Source organism: Harmonia axyridis, chromosome 2, assembly GCF_914767665.1.
Source record: "Harmonia axyridis chromosome 2, icHarAxyr1.1, whole genome shotgun sequence".
In the NCBI taxonomy this organism is placed as follows: domain Eukaryota; kingdom Metazoa; phylum Arthropoda; class Insecta; order Coleoptera; family Coccinellidae; genus Harmonia; species Harmonia axyridis.
This window is the reverse complement of record NC_059502.1, coordinates 28,342,365-28,349,683: the sequence shown is the minus strand read 5'-3', so window position 1 is coordinate 28,349,683 and position 7,319 is coordinate 28,342,365.

The following is a 7,319-nucleotide window of genomic DNA, read 5'->3' as shown; positions in this document are numbered from 1 at the left end:
TGTGATCACTTGTGAGAAGAAAAATCTATGAATGTGATTTTGGATTATCGGAAGAAGCCTTTATTGAGAACTTTATCATAATAATGCACTTGAATACGAATTAAGCCCTGATAGTTATTGAAGATTTTTATTAACGCCACGAAATTTCATGAAAAATTTTACTGAATGACTACTCTGAATGGATTCGTTAAATGTTGATCATTGGCGCCATTCAAGTATTATATAAGCAAAGCTTTCGTTGGGAACATTAACACTATCAACACCATACAATCTGATGAAAATATTATTTCCGGAACACTTGTTCTTGTGCAATTTTTGATATATTTTAATGTCAATGGCCATAGCTGTCGAGACACGTTAACTTAAATAAATGAATAATAAATAGTTTCAAAATAATATCAATATCAGTAGTGATTAAATATACTGCAAATTTTATTATCGTATTCGTATTCACTTCGCATTAAAATTTTGATCGTTTGTTTGTTTATTGCGTAAAGCACCAGTACCAGGGAATAAAATACACAGAGATGTCTTTCACATCTCTTTTCTGAATGAAGGCAGAATCTTGAGATTATTTTAATTTTTTTCAAAATGTTAGCTTAGCAAATTAGCAACCTAATAATTTCCTAAATTGTTTTTATTTTGGGACGAAAATCACCACTCAATGGTTTACTAGTCAACGCAAGCTGATCTGATGAAATATTTCGCAATGAATGAATAATATCTAGCAATTATGAAATTCAAAATATGTAGAAGTACCATGATTTAAATATGATATTTTCAGCACAAAGTCATAATTTTAATAATTTCGTTTGGAATTATTGAAAATTTTGTTCGAAGTATGAATTGTATAAGTATCCCTGCACCTTGCATCCTTGCAGCGTGTTTAAATAATATATTTGTACACACGGATGGCACATTTTCGGGCTTGATTTTTGAGAGAATCTTTGAATCAATTTGGTGAAAAGCGTCACCTTATAAATTCAACTATTTTCAAGCTATAAGAGAAAATTGGAAGATAGCGTGAAATGAAAAATTCTCATAACTTCTTTATTACTGGTGCTATAAACATAAAACAAAACATTCTAGGTACCCCATACGGCCATACAGTAGAATCCATTGGTTTAATCATTTTTTTTTCATTGCAATTAGTTTTGAAGTTATAATACAAACTTTTATTTTTTATTTTTTTCAGATGTGAATCATAAAAATGTCTATAATACATAAAATCGCTTAATTTTTTTATTTTCAAATATATATAACATGATATATCCATTTCTTATCAAACTATAAAAATCATCACCTGAGAATAAGCTGTGAACTTCAGATAATTGAAATATTCAGTGGCCGCCAAGGTTTCCGGATTTAACACTGTTAGATTTTTTCCTTTGATTGAAAAAATTCAACGGTTTTGAATACACAGACCTTGGTGGCCACCAAATATTTTAATTATCTGAAGTTCATATCTTATCATAGGTAGGTACACACTTGGTTTATTTGGCGTGTGAAACTGAAACTCCTGATGATTTTCAAAGTTTGATAAGAAAATATATCATGTTATAATTTTTTCAAAAGGGAAAAATCAAGCGATTATATTTGTTACAGAAATTTCTATGATTTATATTAAAAAAATAAATAAATTTGTATTATAAATTCAAAACTAATTGCAATAAAAACAAATGATTGCACCAATATATTCTATTGAAAAATTGCCTGTAGAATGTTTTTGTTTCATGTTTATAAGTAATAATATAAGAGTTATAAAGAAATCATGAAAACTTTCCATTTTACGCCATTTTCCAATTTTCTCTTATAGGTTGAAAACAGATATAAGGTTATGGTTTCAAAAAATTAAGTCTCTCAAAAATCGAGCCCGAAAATGTACCATTCATTTTCTCATAACTCAAAGGGATTTTTTTTATCAATCTAATAATAGATAATAGTTTTCCAATTAAAATATGTAGTATCATAGCAATAGGTAAGTCAAAGTAAGTATAGTACTATAATAATCATTATATTTCGAGCAATTCAATATTTTCATTAATTTTCAAGGTGTTGAACTTCTGTTCTTTATAATTACTATAATTACCTATCATCAAAAGATTCGTTTTCCAGAAATAATTGTTTTTAAAGTGCAATTATTAGAAAAACATGAATCCTAGTTATAAAAGGGAATCATGCAAAAAATCAGATGGAATATTATACCTACATATATGGAAATCGAAATAAAATGAAGGAAACACCAATAAATAAGGACCTAATTATGAGGTAATTGATGAATTTATTGGAAAATGTATTTCTTTAGTTTATGTCATTGAAAATTACCTCTAAACGAACTATAGTTAAGAGCGCCTATTCGATTTGAAAAAAATGGCTCTTGGCAATTTTATTATTTTACTACAAAGAGTGGTATTTTCACGAAGAAAACAACATGTCAAAATTATGCCTTATTTTATTAACTGACTTTGCCCCCTACAAGGCCATCTGTGACGAATCGTGAAAAATTGTTATGACAAAACTTTTCTATTTTTTTGCCAAAGATACGATTCTGCAATGAAAAACGGGGGTTCCCATTTTAAATTCCAAAGCTGTCCCCCTTACCCCCACAAAAGGGACTTAAATGGAAAAGGTTCTGACATAAATAGACTCACTCCTCAAAACCATTAACCTTCTATTCAAAATATTTTTCCATAAGATGTTTCTTTTTCCAAATGTTTGTCTGATTCAACTTAAAGTCACCCGGTATATACAGGGTGAGTCAATAGTGCTCGTTCGGTCGATAACTCCTGTAAATTTTGAGCTAGGAGAATGATTCGAATTTTGACGGAATCGGCATTGAAGACAAAAGCGTATACAGAAAGGATAATGGGAGAAATAAGAAATTTTTTCATAGAAATAAATGAGTATTTGTATCGTGCCTGCATGTAGGTACATGATATAGCAAAAATATCAAACTCGTTCTCAGTATATGCCACTGGTTCAAGAAAATTAAGCAAATAAAAGTGCTTGGCATAACCATAATCATATTTATCATGAAATATATATTTGACCATATAAAATAACAAAAAAAAACAAGTACATTTGATTTTATTTACATATTATGAAAAAAGTCTTCTGTTTTTTTTTTAAATATATCAACTTCATGATAGCCAACCCATTCAGTCTATTTTCACCAGTTTTATTTCTCAAGCATGTTTTGAGAAAACAATCATTTTCACTTTTTGAAATTTAGTTTATTTATTAATATCGATTCCTATGAATATATTCAGGAAATAAATACCGTCGTTATATTTATACAACAGAGTATTCAAATTCAAATTTATGTGTAGAAAGTTTATATTCAAAAAACCGACAAAAAATTAAAAATTTTTGCATTTTTTTTCAATGTTTTATCTTGGAATTTTGGTGGCAAACCTCAGATTCGAATTCTGTAACCCAGAAACAAAGAAAATAAATCGAAGAAATCTAAACTTCCCCATCAACTGGGACAACTGGGTTTTAGCAGAGATAGATATAATACGCCAATTTTGAACTATCGTTTGAGCCAGGTTTATCGGACAAAAAACTTCATGGAAGAAAACGCCAGAAGATGAATTTTTTTTGTATTTTTTTAATGTTTCGTCACGAAATATTGGTGCTAAACCTCAGATTAGGATTCGGCACCCAAAAAAATACTTCGATCGAAGAAATTAAAACTACTCCATAACTTTCCCTTGAGGGACACATGTGAGCATAAATTTACTGGATAACGTGGAGATAATTTAATTCAGATTTCAGAATACAAATGTATTAAATCTGAGAGTGATAATTTCATTCACTTTTCACAAATTCCATTAAAAAATATTTTCGAGATTTTGAAAAAAAAAATAAGTTTCAAAGAGAACGATCTGAAGTTACTACTTCAGATTCAGATAATTCATCATACTGAATTAGATCGAATAAAATTCGTTAAATTGTAGAGTTCACAATGCATGTTTAGAATTGATAGAAAATGTCATTACTATTTACTTACGAATATATACTCCTTTTAACTTGATGTTTCGTTTTAATAAATTTTGACATCTTAAACATTTCGGGGGAGGTTTGAACCCCCAACCCCCCCCCTGACTACGCCTGTGTAGCCTAGTGTCTTCATTTTTTGTTTTTGATAAAAAACTGAAAAAAATGCGAAAACTCCACCAAAGAGCTTTTTGAATTTTCAGTTTCCTCCATTCAAATGTCAAGATATTCCCAAGCTTTTAAAAATGAAACAAATTAAATAATTCAGTTAGTTACACTCATTATTCCGACATATGTACCTATACACAGTTAATTTCATAATTAGTTGAAATATCCAAACAAATTGTAATTTTAAATAAATAAATAATTTCTCCTTCAAAACTAAGTATTTCAAATTTCATGAAATACTTTGTAGGTACCTATTCTGCATTATTCATTTCATTTCATTATAAGATACTTCCTGATATTCATTATTGAATAAAGATTGGAACTTTGACAAAATGTGGATTTCCACCAAAATTAGGCAGGTAATCTGGGTTTCAAGAAAGTGTAGAGTTGCAGATGTGTTCTCCAAAATAATAATGCAATATGAATTAATTGAGAATCACTGATTAATAAATAACATTCAAATCAAATGCTCAACAACGGTCTAGGAAAATACATGTACCGTTGACCTAGGTTGTGCTCATGCACATCGGTTTATTCGTGCAGCGACGCCCCGGATTTTTCCGGAACTTTCGCGAATCTACAGGACCGAATTCAGCACTTTGAAGAAAACTGATGAACTTGTTGGAGTTAAATTTAGAAAGTGCAACTCAAATATCTCTATGTACATGATTTCCCACATGCGATTGAAGTGCAACATTGAATAATTAGTACTGGATGGATTCGGTCTTTACTCAGAGCCGTTACTAGCCAAACTGCCGTCTAACAGAAGTCAACTCTGCAGAATCTAATAAATGATTAATAGGTAATCGGAGTGTCCTACCGAAAGATAAAAAAATTGAAAACATATATTCGAAAAATTTTGATAATAAAAATATTGAAAAAAAACATGAGCTTCAAATCTGTACAAAAAATTAAAATCGTGTTAGGAAGGAACGAAATAATCCCTGATTCTCATAACTCCTTCTTCGCCATTATTCACAAAATGATTTGTGGAAAACTTTGGTATATCTGCAAATATGTATATACCTAAATGCCATATACATATAGGTACCAAGTACCTATATGTATATACCATTTGAAGTCTTCAAATTCAAAAGAAAATTGAAACAGTAAGAAAATGATAACATTCACTCTGAATAAACATTCAACGATTAAAGAATATTATAATTGATTGGGGTATGAAATGAAAACATATATTCCTTTAGAATGATAAGATGGAATTGTAAAATGGAATATTTCCCCATATTTGGCATTTTTTTGAGAAATCATCATTCTGATTGGAGAATTATAAATAAAAATTATTCCTGAAACAAAATGAAAGTCAGCAAAGTATCTAAAAGAGAGCCCCTACAACCATGATGATAATTTTCAGCGTCTATAATTCGTAGAAAAGTACTATGGTAGATGGATTAGATATCATCTGAGATATTTATGGCCTATGGGTATAATGCATAATGCAGCACCTTTGATAGTTTTTGATATTTAATTTGTCTGTATTCCTTCTTGTTGTTTCTGACTGAATTACATTCTCATTCGGTGCTTTGAATTTCTATACATGGATTGATTTATCAAGTTTAGAATGTCACCCCTGAATTTTGGCGTCCTGGCGACTCCCTGTTCTTGACTAGAAGGAAATTAATTTTAATCAAAAATTAAGTTATAATTATTGGATTTCTACCTTTTAATTTTATAATAGGACAATTGTTTCGTCACGTAGTAGTTTCTTCAGATTTCAGTTGTCTATTAAAAATATAAAATATTTGTATTTTCTTTGCAATCCCTGTCGTTGACAAAAACGGATTTTCATTGTTTCAACTCCGACTTTCTTGTACGAATTAGAAGAACAGGTTGTGTTTTTTTGTAGGCTTTGTTACTATGTTCCAAGGCCACTTCAAGCACAGCATAATATTTTTTCAACCCAACGGACGGGATTGCTTTCCAGCTATGAAAAATTGAGATTTTCTGAAATTGTATATCAGGTGCCTACCTTGATGTATATCTACCCGATAAAACGAAGAAATGAAAATTAAAATTCGAATACAGTTATTCCGAAAGGCAATATTTGTGAGATATTTTCTCTATAATGTTTTCAGAAATTTATCGACAACATAAATTATTTCTTCGCATTGTTAGTTATTGAAATATTTCAATTAAAAACTACAATACTTAATCAAAGTGTTGAAGAAGAATATGGTTGAAGCTTTGAAAAAATTAAAAATAGCCATATTGTACCGGATGTTCATTTGATTTTCGGATGCTACTCATTCCAAAACGTAAAAATTCAGGATTTTTTTATCTGGAACCTTATTACAGATAATATTTAATCAATAATGATAATAAATTATTCCGCAGAAAAATCTGAATAATATTCAATTCAATCATGACAAGAAGGGAAAATATATATTATTTTCAGTATTTATTTTTGTTCATATGAAGGACATGTTTTTATCGTCAGTGTGTTACCTATTATTCGGACTTCTTTGGTGAAAATCAATACAAAACATACAATACATAAATAAAAACTTCACAAGTTTACTACTCTAACTGTTCAAATTTCAGTTTTGAAATAGTATAACAACAGGAAATGAATAAACTTAAATAACAAATATTTCCCATTAATTTTATACAGAAAAAAAATTGATAATTGTACCATTTCCAGCAAAGAAGTCTCAAAAATTATTTGTTATGATTTTTCATGCAGATAATTTGATGAAAAGAAAATTATATTTATGATTCATATTTGATATTCAGTTGTAATTTGTATGGAATAAGTCCTCTTATCTCCTCATCTCTTATGCTAATGCTGTTTTGAAAATGTCGTTAATATTCATATAAAGAAAAAAAAATTCATCTATTACAAAATCCTGCAACACTTCTGTAAATCTTTAGTTCCATAAAAGAAGTTTTAAAAGTAGAAACATTTTTCGTGAGAAATGTTAGCGATGTGTCCCAACAAAAACAGAAATTTCATCTCCGAAATTGAAAAAGTCGGTAATCATTGAGATAAAACTTTTTTTAACCAAGAAAAACATTTCGAAACAGTAATTCAATACTTACGCCGACTCTGTTTTCGTCGACTATCTAGAATATTCGAGAATCTTCGGCATTTTTCGCGATCAACTTCGTTGCATATATAAAAGCACGTTAACCCC